This window comes from Cryptomeria japonica, unplaced genomic scaffold (genome assembly GCF_030272615.1).
Source record: "Cryptomeria japonica unplaced genomic scaffold, Sugi_1.0 HiC_scaffold_54, whole genome shotgun sequence".
NCBI lineage: Eukaryota > Viridiplantae > Streptophyta > Pinopsida > Cupressales > Cupressaceae > Cryptomeria > Cryptomeria japonica.
In genome coordinates, this window is record NW_026728876.1 from 429,693 (window position 1) to 442,500 (window position 12,808).

General features: G+C 63.0%; 2 non-coding genes across 2 annotated transcripts; both read left to right on the top strand.

Annotated features, from left to right (window-relative positions):
- The first annotated feature begins 1,203 nt into the window (after positions 1–1,203).
- LOC131862974 (5S ribosomal RNA) lies at positions 1,204–1,322 on the top strand. Its single transcript, XR_009361909.1, has one exon. It is a non-coding gene; the product is annotated as a 5S ribosomal RNA (ribosomal RNA).
- Positions 1,323–9,139: 7,817 nt separating this feature from the next.
- Positions 9,140–9,258, top strand: LOC131862959 (5S ribosomal RNA). The gene has a single exon (XR_009361894.1). It is a non-coding gene; the product is annotated as a 5S ribosomal RNA (ribosomal RNA).
- The last annotated feature ends 3,550 nt before the right edge of the window (positions 9,259–12,808 follow it).

The window sequence follows — 12,808 nt, forward strand, 5'->3', positions numbered from 1 at the left end:
GGGTGGGTACTAAGGTGCGTGCCAAGGTGGGTCATAGGGTGGGTGCCAAGGTGGGCACCAGGGTGGGTGTGCACCAACCCTAGCCAGGGTAGGTCACGGGGTGGTTGTCGGGGTGGGCGTCAAGGAGCCAAGGTGGGTGGCAAGTAGCCAAGTTGCGTGCCAAGGTGGGTGTCGGGGTGGGTGCCAAGGATCCAAGGTGGGTGCCAAGGAACCAAGGTGGGTGTCTGGGTGGGTGCCGAGGTGGGAGCCAGGGTGGGTCCCAAGGTGAGTGCAAAGGTGGGTGCCAGGGTCAAGGTGAGTGCCAATGTGGGTTCCAAGGTGCCAGGGTCAGGGTGAGTGCCAATGTGGGTTCAAAGGTGCTAAGTTGGGTGCGAGGTTGGGTGCGAGGGTGGGTGGGTGCCAAGGTGTGCTAGGTGGAAGCCCGGGTGGGTCGGCATCCCATGGGTGTCGAGTTGGGTGCCTGATGGGTGCTTCTTGTCAAGTTTTAGTCGTCGGGACTCATTTCGAGCCTTAGAGGTCGTTTCTTGTCCGGTTGCCCTGTCTTCGACCTGGGAACCCAATTTTGGTCCTCGGGTCCCATTTTTTTTTGTCTCGCATCCCACTTTTGGCCTGTGGCCTTTTCGGGGTCGATTCTCGTTTTGGGCATCAGAGCATGTTTCTTCTCCTAAAACCCAATATTTGTTTATTAAGTCTCGGAACACATTTTTGTTCTCGTGGACCCATCATGGGTCTTGGAACGCATTTGTGGTCCTTGGGTCCCATTTTGCATCCCGAAACTTGTGTTTTGGTGCTTGATCCCTATTTTGGGTGCCCACCTTGCACCAAGTGCGCACCCGGGGCAAACCGAGCGCCTTGGTGCACCGGGGCAAGATCGAGCGTGCACCCGAGGCGCCCCGAACATGCACCAAGGTGCACTCGGCCCACATGTGAGCGCAGGTCGTTGCGCCCGAGGTGGTGTGTGGGCACCGCGTTGCAGACGGGACACTGCACGCACACGACGCCCCCTCCAGGTGCACGCACGTAGGCCGGGCCGGGTGCACACCCGACGCCCTAGCAAGGTGCGCGCACCCGGGCAGGGCTCACACTTGGCGAACGGGGCGCACTTCGCGAGGGAGGGTGTGCACCTCGACGGGGGTGGGTGGCCGGGGTGGATTCGCACGTGGGTCGCGGTTTGCTAAGTACACACTGCGACAAGCTCATAACGGGTGCGATCATACCAGCATTAGTGCACCGGATCCCATCAGAACTCCGCAGTTAAGCGCGCTTGGGCCGGAGTAGTACTGGGATGGGTGACCTCCCGGGAAGTCCCGGTGTTGCACCCTTTTTTAGTTTTTCGCCGGGCGTCGCAATGCTATTTGAATAAACCTTTTGCCCGTTTGCGTTCTCGTCGGGGCCGGGTCGGGCCGGGGTGCGCTGCCCGCACTACCGCGCGCGCGGGGGCGACACCGAGCGCGCACCCGAGGCACCCCGAGCACACAGGCCACGGTGCAACCCGGGCGTTGTGCGCGCACCCCGGTGCGCCCGAGGTGCTGCGCGCGCACCCAGGTGAAATCGGTGTGCACCTCGGCCAGTGCGCGCTCGGTCGAGTCGCGCACGTTGGCCAAGGTGCACGGTGATGTTTCTTACTCTAAGGTTCCGCACCAGACGCCCGGGACAGGTGAGCGAAGCTGGGCGGGGCCGGGTGCGCGGCCGGGGCAGGTGCACGCAGCTGGAGAGAGCTTTGGAGCACACTTCGGAGCGCACCAATGATGCGCTCCATTCAAAAGTTTCCTGAAAAGGCAAAAAAAGTTGAGATTATAGAATTTCCCACTTGAGAGATTGTAAAAAAAAAAAATTTAAAATGAAGGAAACGCGGGTGCCAAGGTGTGCGCAGCCCAGCCAAGGTGTGCGCACCAAGGCGCCCACCCTGGCGAAGGTGCACGCAAGGTGCGCACCCGAGGCAAACCGGACAATTAACCCAACTTTCGACTTCGCGCGCACCTTGGAGCGCACTTCGGAGCGCTCCTTGGTGCGCACCAATCTTGGGCACCTCGGAGTGCACCATGGCGCCCACCAAGGTGCGCACCCGGGGCAAACCGAGCTCCGACTTCGTGCGCACCTTGGAGCGCACGAAAGGTGCGCACCATGGCGCCCACCAAGGTGCGCAGCCCAGCCAAGGCGTGCGCATCAAGGTGCGCACCCTGGCGAAGGTGCGCACCCGGGGCAAACCGAGCTCCGACTTCGTGCGCACCTTGGAGCGCACAAAAGGTGCGCAACCCAGCCAAGGTGTGCGCACCCCGGTCAAACCGAGCTCCGAATCGTGCGCACCAGAGGTGCACGCCATCGTGCGCACCTTGGAGCACACTTCGGAGCCCTCCTTGGTGCGCGCCGATGTTGCGCACCTCGGAGCGCACCCGGGGAAAACAATGCAATTAACCCGACTTTCGACTTCGTGGGCACCTCGGAGCGCTCTCGGGTTCGCACCTCGGAGCACACCGAGGTGCGCACCTTTGATGCGCTGCCTTCACCAATTTCCAGAAAAGGCAAGAAAACATTGAGAAGGTGTGCGCACCGAGGTGCCCACCCTGGCGAAGGTGCACGCGAGGTGCGCACCCGGGGCAAACCGGGCTCCGACTTCGTGCACGCCGCACCTTGGAGCACACTTCGGAGCGCTCCTTGGTGCGCACCAGGGCGCGCAACCCAGCCGAGGTGCCCACCCCGGCGAAGGTGCACGCGAGGTGCGCACCCGGGGCAAACCGGGCTCCGACTTCGTGCACGCCATGGTGCCCACCGCGGCGAAGGTGCACGCGAGGTGCGCACCCGGGGCAAACCGGGCTCCGACTTCGTGCACGCCGCACCTTGGAGCACACTTCGGAGCGCTCCTTGGTGCGCACCATGGTGCCCACCAGGGCGCGCAACCCCGCCGAAGGTGCACGCGAGGTGCGCACCCGGGGCAAACCGGGCTCCGACTTCGTGCACGCCGCACCTTGGAGCACACTTCGGAGCGCTCCTTGGTGCGCACCATGGTGCCCACCAGGGCGCGCAACCCCGCCGAAGGTGCACGCGAGGTGCGCACCCGGGGCAAACCGGGCTCCGACTTCGTGCACGCCATGGTGCGCACCGCGGCGAAGGTGCGCACCCGGGGCAAACCGGGCTCCGACTTCGTGCACGCCGCACCTTGGAGCACACTTCGGAGCGCTCCTTGGTGCGCACCAGGGCGCGCAACCCAGCCGAGGTGCCCACCCCGGCGAAGGTGCACGCGAGGTGCGTACCCGGGGCAAACCGGGCTCCGACTTCGTGCACGCCGCACCTTGGAGCACACTTCGGAGCGCTCCTTGGTGCGCACCATGGTGCCCACCAGGCCGCGCAACCCAGCCAAGGTGTGCGCACCAAGGTGCACGCGAGGTGCGCACCCGGGGCAAACCGGGGTCCGACTTCGTGCACGCCGCACCTTGGAGCACACATCGGGGCGCTCCCGGGTTCGCACCGGCGTTGCGCACCGTGGTGGGCACCTCGGAGCACACCAAGGTGGGCAGCGAGGTGCGCACCTTTGATGCGATGCCTTCACTAATTTCCATAAAAGGCAAAAAAAAAACGAGATTTTAAAATTTCCGTTTTGAAAGATAGTGAGAAAAAGGGAATGCTGGTGCCATCTTGAGCCCGCCCTGGTGCGCAGCCCAGCCAAGGTGTGCGCACCAAGGTGCCCACCCTGGCGAAGGTGCGCGCCCGGGCAATTAACCCAACTTCCAACTTCGCGCGCGCCAGGGTGGGAGCGCACCCAACAACCGGGCCTGGGAAGAGCCAATGCGAGAAACCCCACCAAACGCTCTGACAAAAAAAGAGGGGGCGCTCCAGTAACCCCGCTTCGGAGCGCACCCTGGGCAAACCCAGCCAAGGTGCCCACCCCGGCCAAGGTGCAGGCGAGGTGCGCACCCGGGGCAAACCGGGCTCCGACAACGTGCACGCCGCACCTTGGAGCACACTTCGTAGCGCTCCCGGGTGCGCACCTCAGAGCACACCAAGGTGGGCAGCGAGGTGCGCACCTTTGATGCGCTGCCTTCACTAATTTCCAGAAAAGGCAAAAAAAAAAGGAGATTTTAAAATTTCCGTTTTGAAAGATAGTGAAAAAAACGGAACGCGCGTGCCATCTTGAGCCCGCCCTGGTGCGCAGCCCAGGTAAGGTGCCCACCCTGGCAAAGGTGCGCACCCGGGCAATTAACCCTACTTCCGACTTCGTGCGCGCCAGGGTGGCAACCGGGCCTCGGAAGAGCCAATGCGAGAAACCCCACCAAACGCTCCGACAAAAAAAGAGGCGGCGCTCCAATAACCCCGCTTCGGAGCGCAGCCGGGGCAAACCCAGCCAAGGTGCCCACCCCGACGAAGGTGCACGCGAGGTGCGCACCCGGGGCAAACCGGGCTCCGACAACGTGCACGCAGCACCTTGGAGCACACTTCGAAGCACTCCCGGGTGCCCACCGGCGTTGCGCACCGTGGTGGGCAGCGAGGTGCGCACCTTTGATGCGCTGCCTTCACTAATTTCCAGAAAAAGGCAAAAAAAAATGAGATTTTAAAATTTCCGTTTTGAAAGATAGTGAAAAAAAAGGAACGCGGGTGCCATCTTGAGCCCGCCCTGGTGCGCAGCCCAGGCAAGGCATGCGCACCAAGGTGCCCACCCGAGGTGCACACCCGGGGCAAACCGGGCTCCGACTTCGTGCAGGCCGCACCTTGGAGCACACTTCGGAGCGCTCCTTGGTGCGCACCATGGTGCCCACCAGGGCGCGCAACCCAGCCAAGGTCTGCACACCAAGGTGCCCACCCCGGCGAAGGTGCACGCGAGGTGCGCACCCGGGGCAAACCGGGCTCCGACTTCGTGCACGCCATGGTGCCCACCGCGGCGAAGGTGCACGCGAGGTGCGCACCCGGGGCAAACCGGGCTCCGACTTCGTGCACGCCGCACCTTGGAGCACACTTCGGAGCGCTCCTTGGTGCGCACCATGGTGCCCACCAGGGCGCGCAACCCAGCCAAGGTGTGCGCACCAAGGTGCACGCGAGGTGCGCACCCGGGGCAAACCGGGGTCCGACTTCGTGCACGCCGCACCTTGGAGCACACATCGGAGCGCTCCCAGGTTCGCACCAGCGTTGCGCACCTTTGATGCGCTGCCTTCACTAATTTCAAGAAAAGGCAAAAAAAAACGAGATTTTAAAATTTCCGTTCTGAAAGATAGTGAAAAAAACGGAACGCGGGTGCCATCTTGAGCCCTTCCTGGTGCGCAGCCCAGGCAAGTTGTGCGCACCAAGGTGCCCACCCTGGCGGAGGTGCGCGCCCGGGGCAATCCGGGCTCCGACTTCGTGCACTGCATGGTGCCCACCAAGGCGCGCAACCCAGCCAAGGTGCCCACCGCAGCGAAGGTGCACGCGAGGTGCGCACCCGAGGTGCACACACGGGGCAAACCGGGCTCCGACTTCGTGCACGCCGCACCTTGGAGCACACTTCAGAGCGCTCCTTGGTGCGCACCAGGGCGCGCAACCCAGCCGAGGTGCCCACCCCGGCGAAGGTGCACGCGAGGTGCGCACCCGGGGCAAACCGGGCTCCGACTTCGTGCACGCCATGGTGCCCACCGCGGCGAAGGTGCGCACCCGGGGCAAACCGGGCTCCGACTTCGTGCACGCCGCACCTTGGAGCACACTTCGGAGCGCTCCTTGGTGCGCACCATGGTGCCCACCAGGCCGCGCAACCCAGCCAAGGTGTGCGCACCAAGGTGCACGCGAGGTGCGCACCCGGGGCAAACCGGGGTCCGACTTCGTGCACGCCGCACCTTGGAGCACACATCGGGGCGCTCCCGGGTTCGCACCGGCGTTGCGCACCGTGGTGGGCACCTCGGAGCACACCAAGGTGGGCAGCGAGGTGCGCACCTTTGATGCGATGCCTTCACTAATTTCCATAAAAGGCAAAAAAAAAACGAGATTTTAAAATTTCCGTTTTGAAAGATAGTGAGAAAAAGGGAATGCTGGTGCCATCTTGAGCCCGCCCTGGTGCGCAGCCCAGCCAAGGTTTGCGCACCAAGGTGCCCACCCTGGCGAAGGTGCGCGCCCGGGCAATTAACCCAACTTCCAACTTCGCGCGCGCCAGGGTGGGAGCGCACCCAACAACCGGGCCTGGGAAGAGCCAATGCGAGAAACCCCACCAAACTCTCTGACAAAAAAAGAGGGGGCGCTCCAGTAACCCCGCTTCGGAGCGCACCCTGGGCAAACCCAGCCAAGGTGCCCACCCCGGCCAAGGTGCAGGCGAGGTGCGCACCCGGGGCAAACCGGGCTCCGACAACGTGCACGCCGCACCTTGGAGCACACTTCGTAGCGCTCCCGGGTGCGCACCTCAGAGCACACCAAGGTGGGCAGCGAGGTGCGCACCTTTGATGCGCTGCCTTCACTAATTTCCAGAAAAGGCAAAAAAAAAAGGAGATTTTAAAATTTCCGTTTTGAAAGATAGTGAAAAAAACGGAACGCGCGTGCCATCTTGAGCCCGCCCTGGTGCGCAGCCCAGGTAAGGTGCCACCCTGGCAAAGGTGCGCACCCGGGCAATTAACCCTACTTCCGACTTCGTGCGCGCCAGGGTGGCAACCGGGCCTCGGAAGAGCCAATGCGAGAAACCCCACCAAACGCTCCGACAAAAAAAGAGGCGGCGCTCCAATAACCCCGCTTCGGAGCGCAGCCGGGGCAAACCAAGCCAAGGTGCCCACCCCGACGAAGGTGCACGCGAGGTGCGCACCCGGGGCAAACCGGGCTCCGACAACGTGCACGCAGCACCTTGGAGCACACTTCGAAGCACTCCCGGGTGCCCACCGGCGTTGCGCACCGTGGTGGGCAGCGAGGTGCGCACCTTTGATGCGCTGCCTTCACTAATTTCCAGAAAAAGGCAAAAAAAAATGAGATTTTAAAATTTCCGTTTTGAAAGATAGTGAAAAAAAAGGAACGCGGGTGCCATCTTGAGCCCGCCCTGGTGCGCAGCCCAGGCAAGGCATGCGCACCAAGGTGCCCACCCGAGGTGCACACCCGGGGCAAACCGGGCTCCGACTTCGTGCAGGCCGCACCTTGGAGCACACTTCGGAGCGCTCCTTGGTGCGCACCATGGTGCCCACCAGGGCGCACCCGAGGCAAACCGGGCTCCGACTTCGTGCACGCCGCACCTTGGAGCACACATCGGAGCGCTCCCAGGTTCGCACCAGCGTTGCGCACCTTTGATGCGCTGCCTTCACTAATTTCCAGAAAAGGCAAAAAAAAACGATATTTTAAAATTTCCGTTCTGAAAGATAGTGAAAAAAACGGAACGCGGGTGCCATCTTGAGCCCTTCCTGATGCGCAGCCCAGGCAAGTTGTGCGCACCAAGGTGCCCACCCTGGCGGAGGTGCGCGCCCGGGGCAAACCGGGCTCCGACTTCGTGCACTGCATGGTGCCCACCAAGGCGCGCAACCCAGCCAAGGTGCCCACCGCAGCGAAGGTGCACGCGAGGTGCGCACCCGAGGTGCACACCCGGGGCAAACCGGGCTCCGACTTCGTGCACGCCGCACCTTGGAGCACACTTCAGAGCGCTCCTTGGTACGCACCAGGGCGCGCAACCCAGCCAAGGTGCTCACCCCGGCGAAGGTGCACGCGAGGTGCGCACCCGGGGCAAACCGGGCTCGGACTTCGTGCACGCCGCACCTTGGAGCACACATCGGAGCGCTCCCGGGTTCGCACCAGCATTGCGCACCTTTGATGCGCTGCCTTCACTAATTTCCAGAAAAGGCAAAAAAAAGAAAAAAATGAGATTTTAAAATTTCCGTTTTGAAAGATAGTGAAAAAAACGGAACGCGGGTGCCATCTTGAGCCCGCCCTGGTGTGCAGCCCAGGCAAGTTGTGCGCACCAAGGCACCCACCCTGGCCAAGGTGGGTCACGGGGTGGGTCCTAGGGTGGGTAACGGGGTGGGTACTAAGGTGCGTGCCAAGGTGGGTCATAGGGTGGGTGCCAAGGTGGGCACCAGGGTGGGTGTGCACCAACCCTAGCCAGGGTAGGTCACGGGGTGGTTGTCGGGGTGGGCGTCAAGGAGCCAAGGTGGGTGGCAAGTAGCCAAGTTGCGTGCCAAGGTGGGTGTCGGGGTGGGTGCCAAGGATCCAAGGTGGGTGCCAAGGAACCAAGGTGGGTGTCTGGGTGGGTGCCGAGGTGGGAGCCAGGGTGGGTCCCAAGGTGAGTGCAAAGGTGGGTGCCAGGGTCAAGGTGAGTGCCAATGTGGGTTCCAAGGTGCCAGGGTCAGGGTGAGTGCCAATGTGGGTTCAAAGGTGCTAAGTTGGGTGCGAGGTTGGGTGCGAGGGTGGGTGGGTGCCAAGGTGTGCTAGGTGGAAGCCCGGGTGGGTCGGCATCCCATGGGTGTCGAGTTGGGTGCCTGATGGGTGCTTCTTGTCAAGTTTTAGTCGTCGGGACTCATTTCGAGCCTTAGAGGTCGTTTCTTGTCCGGTTGCCCTGTCTTCGACCTGGGAACCCAATTTTGGTCCTCGGGTCCCATTTTTTTTTGTCTCGCATCCCACTTTTGGCCTGTGGCCTTTTCGGGGTCGATTCTCGTTTTGGGCATCAGAGCATGTTTCTTCTCCTAAAACCCAATATTTGTTTATTAAGTCTCGGAACACATTTTTGTTCTCGTGGACCCATCATGGGTCTTGGAACGCATTTGTGGTCCTTGGGTCCCATTTTGCATCCCGAAACTTGTGTTTTGGTGCTTGATCCCTATTTTGGGTGCCCACCTTGCACCAAGTGCGCACCCGGGGCAAACCGAGCGCCTTGGTGCACCGGGGCAAGATCGAGCGTGCACCCGAGGCGCCCCGAACATGCACCAAGGTGCACTCGGCCCACATGTGAGCGCAGGTCGTTGCGCCCGAGGTGGTGTGTGGGCACCGCGTTGCAGACGGGACACTGCACGCACACGACGCCCCCTACAGGTGCACGCACGTAGGCCGGGCCGGGTGCACACCCGACGCCCTAGCAAGGTGCGCGCACCCGGGCAGGGCTCACACTTGGCGAACGGGGCGCACTTCGCGAGGGAGGGTGTGCACCTCGACGGGGGTGGGTGGCCGGGGTGGATTCGCACGTGGGTCGCGGTTTGCTAAGTACACACTGCGACAAGCTCATAACGGGTGCGATCATACCAGCGTTAGTGCACCGGATCCCATCAGAACTCCGCAGTTAAGCGCGCTTGGGCCGGAGTAGTACTGGGATGGGTGACCTCCCGGGAAGTCCCGGTGTTGCACCCTTTTTTAGTTTTTCGCCGGGCATCGCAATGCTATTTGAATAAACCTTTTGCCCGTTTGCGTTCTCGTCGGGGCCGGGCCGGGCCGGGGTGCGCTGCCCGCACTACCGCGCGCGCGGGGGCGACACCGAGCGCGCACCCGAGGCGCCCCGAGCACACAGGCCACGGTGCAACCCGGGCGTTGTGCGCGCACCCCGGTGCGCCCGAGGTGCTGCGCGCGCACCCAGGTGAAATCGGTGTGCACCTCGGCCAGTGCGCGCTCGGTCGAGTCGCGCACGTTGGCCAAGGTGCACGGTGATGTTTCTTACTCTAAGGTTCCGCACCAGACGCCCGGGACAGGTGAGCGAAGCTGGGCGGGGCCGGGTGCGCGGCCGGGGCAGGTGCACGCAGCTGGAGAGAGCTTTGGAGCACACTTCGGAGCGCACCAATGATGCGCTCCATTCAAAAGTTTCCTGAAAAGGCAAAAAAAGTTGAGATTATAGAATTTCCCACTTGAGAGATTGTAAAAAAAAAAAATTTAAAATGAAGGAAACGCGGGTGCCAAGGTGTGCGCAGCCCAGCCAAGGTGTGCGCACCAAGGCGCCCACCCTGGCGAAGGTGCACGCAAGGTGCGCACCCGAGGCAAACCGGACAATTAACCCAACTTTCGACTTCGCGCGCACCTTGGAGCGCACTTCGGAGCGCTCCTTGGTGCGCACCAATCTTGGGCACCTCGGAGTGCACCATGGCGCCCACCAAGGTGCGCACCCGGGGCAAACCGAGCTCCGACTTCGTGCGCACCTTGGAGCGCACGAAAGGTGCGCACCATGGCGCCCACCAAGGTGCGCAGCCCAGCCAAGGCGTGCGCATCAAGGTGCGCACCCTGGCGAAGGTGCGCACCCGGGGCAAACCGAGCTCCGACTTCGTGCGCACCTTGGAGCGCACAAAAGGTGCGCAACCCAGCCAAGGTGTGCGCACCCCGGTCAAACCGAGCTCCGAATCGTGCGCACCAGAGGTGCACGCCATCGTGCGCACCTTGGAGCACACTTCGGAGCCCTCCTTGGTGCGCGCCGATGTTGCGCACCTCGGAGCGCACCCGGGGAAAACAATGCAATTAACCCGACTTTCGACTTCGTGGGCACCTCGGAGCGCTCTCGGGTTCGCACCTCGGAGCACACCGAGGTGCGCACCTTTGATGCGCTGCCTTCACCAATTTCCAGAAAAGGCAAGAAAACATTGAGAAGGTGTGCGCACCGAGGTGCCCACCCTGGCGAAGGTGCACGCGAGGTGCGCACCCGGGGCAAACCGGGCTCCGACTTCGTGCACGCCGCACCTTGGAGCACACTTCGGAGCGCTCCTTGGTGCGCACCAGGGCGCGCAACCCAGCCGAGGTGCCCACCCCGGCGAAGGTGCACGCGAGGTGCGCACCCGGGGCAAACCGGGCTCCGACTTCGTGCACGCCATGGTGCCCACCGCGGCGAAGGTGCACGCGAGGTGCGCACCCGGGGCAAACCGGGCTCCGACTTCGTGCACGCCGCACCTTGGAGCACACTTCGGAGCGCTCCTTGGTGCGCACCATGGTGCCCACCAGGGCGCGCAACCCCGCCGAAGGTGCACGCGAGGTGCGCACCCGGGGCAAACCGGGCTCCGACTTCGTGCACGCCGCACCTTGGAGCACACTTCGGAGCGCTCCTTGGTGCGCACCATGGTGCCCACCAGGGCGCGCAACCCCGCCGAAGGTGCACGCGAGGTGCGCACCCGGGGCAAACCGGGCTCCGACTTCGTGCACGCCGCACCTTGGAGCACACTTCGGAGCGCTCCTTGGTGCGCACCAGGGCGCGCAACCCAGCCGAGGTGCCCACCCCGGCGAAGGTGCGTACCCGGGGCAAACCGGGCTCCGACTTCGTGCACGCCGCACCTTGGAGCACACTTCGGAGCGCTCCTTGGTGCGCACCATGGTGCCCACCAGGCCGCGCAACCCAGCCAAGGTGTGCGCACCAAGGTGCACGCGAGGTGCGCACCCGGGGCAAACCGGGGTCCGACTTCGTGCACGCCGCACCTTGGAGCACACATCGGGGCGCTCCCGGGTTCGCACCGGCGTTGCGCACCGTGGTGGGCACCTCGGAGCACACCAAGGTGGGCAGCGAGGTGCGCACCTTTGATGCGATGCCTTCACTAATTTCCATAAAAGGCAAAAAAAAAACGAGATTTTAAAATTTCCGTTTTGAAAGATAGTGAGAAAAAGGGAATGCTGGTGCCATCTTGAGCCCGCCCTGGTGCGCAGCCCAGCCAAGGTGTGCGCACCAAGGTGCCCACCCTGGCGAAGGTGCGCGCCCGGGCAATTAACCCAACTTCCAACTTCGCGCGCGCCAGGGTGGGAGCGCACCCAACAACCGGGCCTGGGAAGAGCCAATGCGAGAAACCCCACCAAACGCTCTGACAAAAAAAGAGGGGGCGCTCCAGTAACCCCGCTTCGGAGCGCACCCTGGGCAAACCCAGCCAAGGTGCCCACCCCGGCCAAGGTGCAGGCGAGGTGCGCACCCGGGGCAAACCGGGCTCCGACAACGTGCACGCCGCACCTTGGAGCACACTTCGTAGCGCTCCCGGGTGCGCACCTCAGAGCACACCAAGGTGGGCAGCGAGGTGCGCACCTTTGATGCGCTGCCTTCACTAATTTCCAGAAAAGGCAAAAAAAAAAGGAGATTTTAAAATTTCCGTTTTGAAAGATAGTGAAAAAAACGGAACGCGCGTGCCATCTTGAGCCCGCCCTGGTGCGCAGCCCAGGTAAGGTGCCCACCCTGGCAAAGGTGCGCACCCGGGCAATTAACCCTACTTCCGACTTCGTGCGCGCCAGGGTGGCAACCGGGCCTCGGAAGAGCCAATGCGAGAAACCCCACCAAACGCTCCGACAAAAAAAGAGGCGGCGCTCCAATAACCCCGCTTCGGAGCGCAGCCGGGGCAAACCCAGCCAAGGTGCCCACCCCGACGAAGGTGCACGCGAGGTGCGCACCCGGGGCAAACCGGGCTCCGACAACGTGCACGCAGCACCTTGGAGCACACTTCGAAGCACTCCCGGGTGCCCACCGGCGTTGCGCACCGTGGTGGGCAGCGAGGTGCGCACCTTTGATGCGCTGCCTTCACTAATTTCCAGAAAAAGGCAAAAAAAAATGAGATTTTAAAATTTCCGTTTTGAAAGATAGTGAAAAAAAAGGAACGCGGGTGCCATCTTGAGCCCGCCCTGGTGCGCAGCCCAGGCAAGGCATGCGCACCAAGGTGCCCACCCGAGGTGCACACCCGGGGCAAACCGGGCTCCGACTTCGTGCAGGCCGCACCTTGGAGCACACTTCGGAGCGCTCCTTGGTGCGCACCATGGTGCCCACCAGGGCGCGCAACCCAGCCAAGGTCTGCACACCAAGGTGCCCACCCCGGCGAAGGTGCACGCGAGGTGCGCACCCGGGGCAAACCGGGCTCCGACTTCGTGCACGCCATGGTGCCCACCGCGGCGAAGGTGCACGCGAGGTGCGCACCCGGGGCAAACCGGGCTCCGACTTCGTGCACGCCGCACCTTGGAGCAC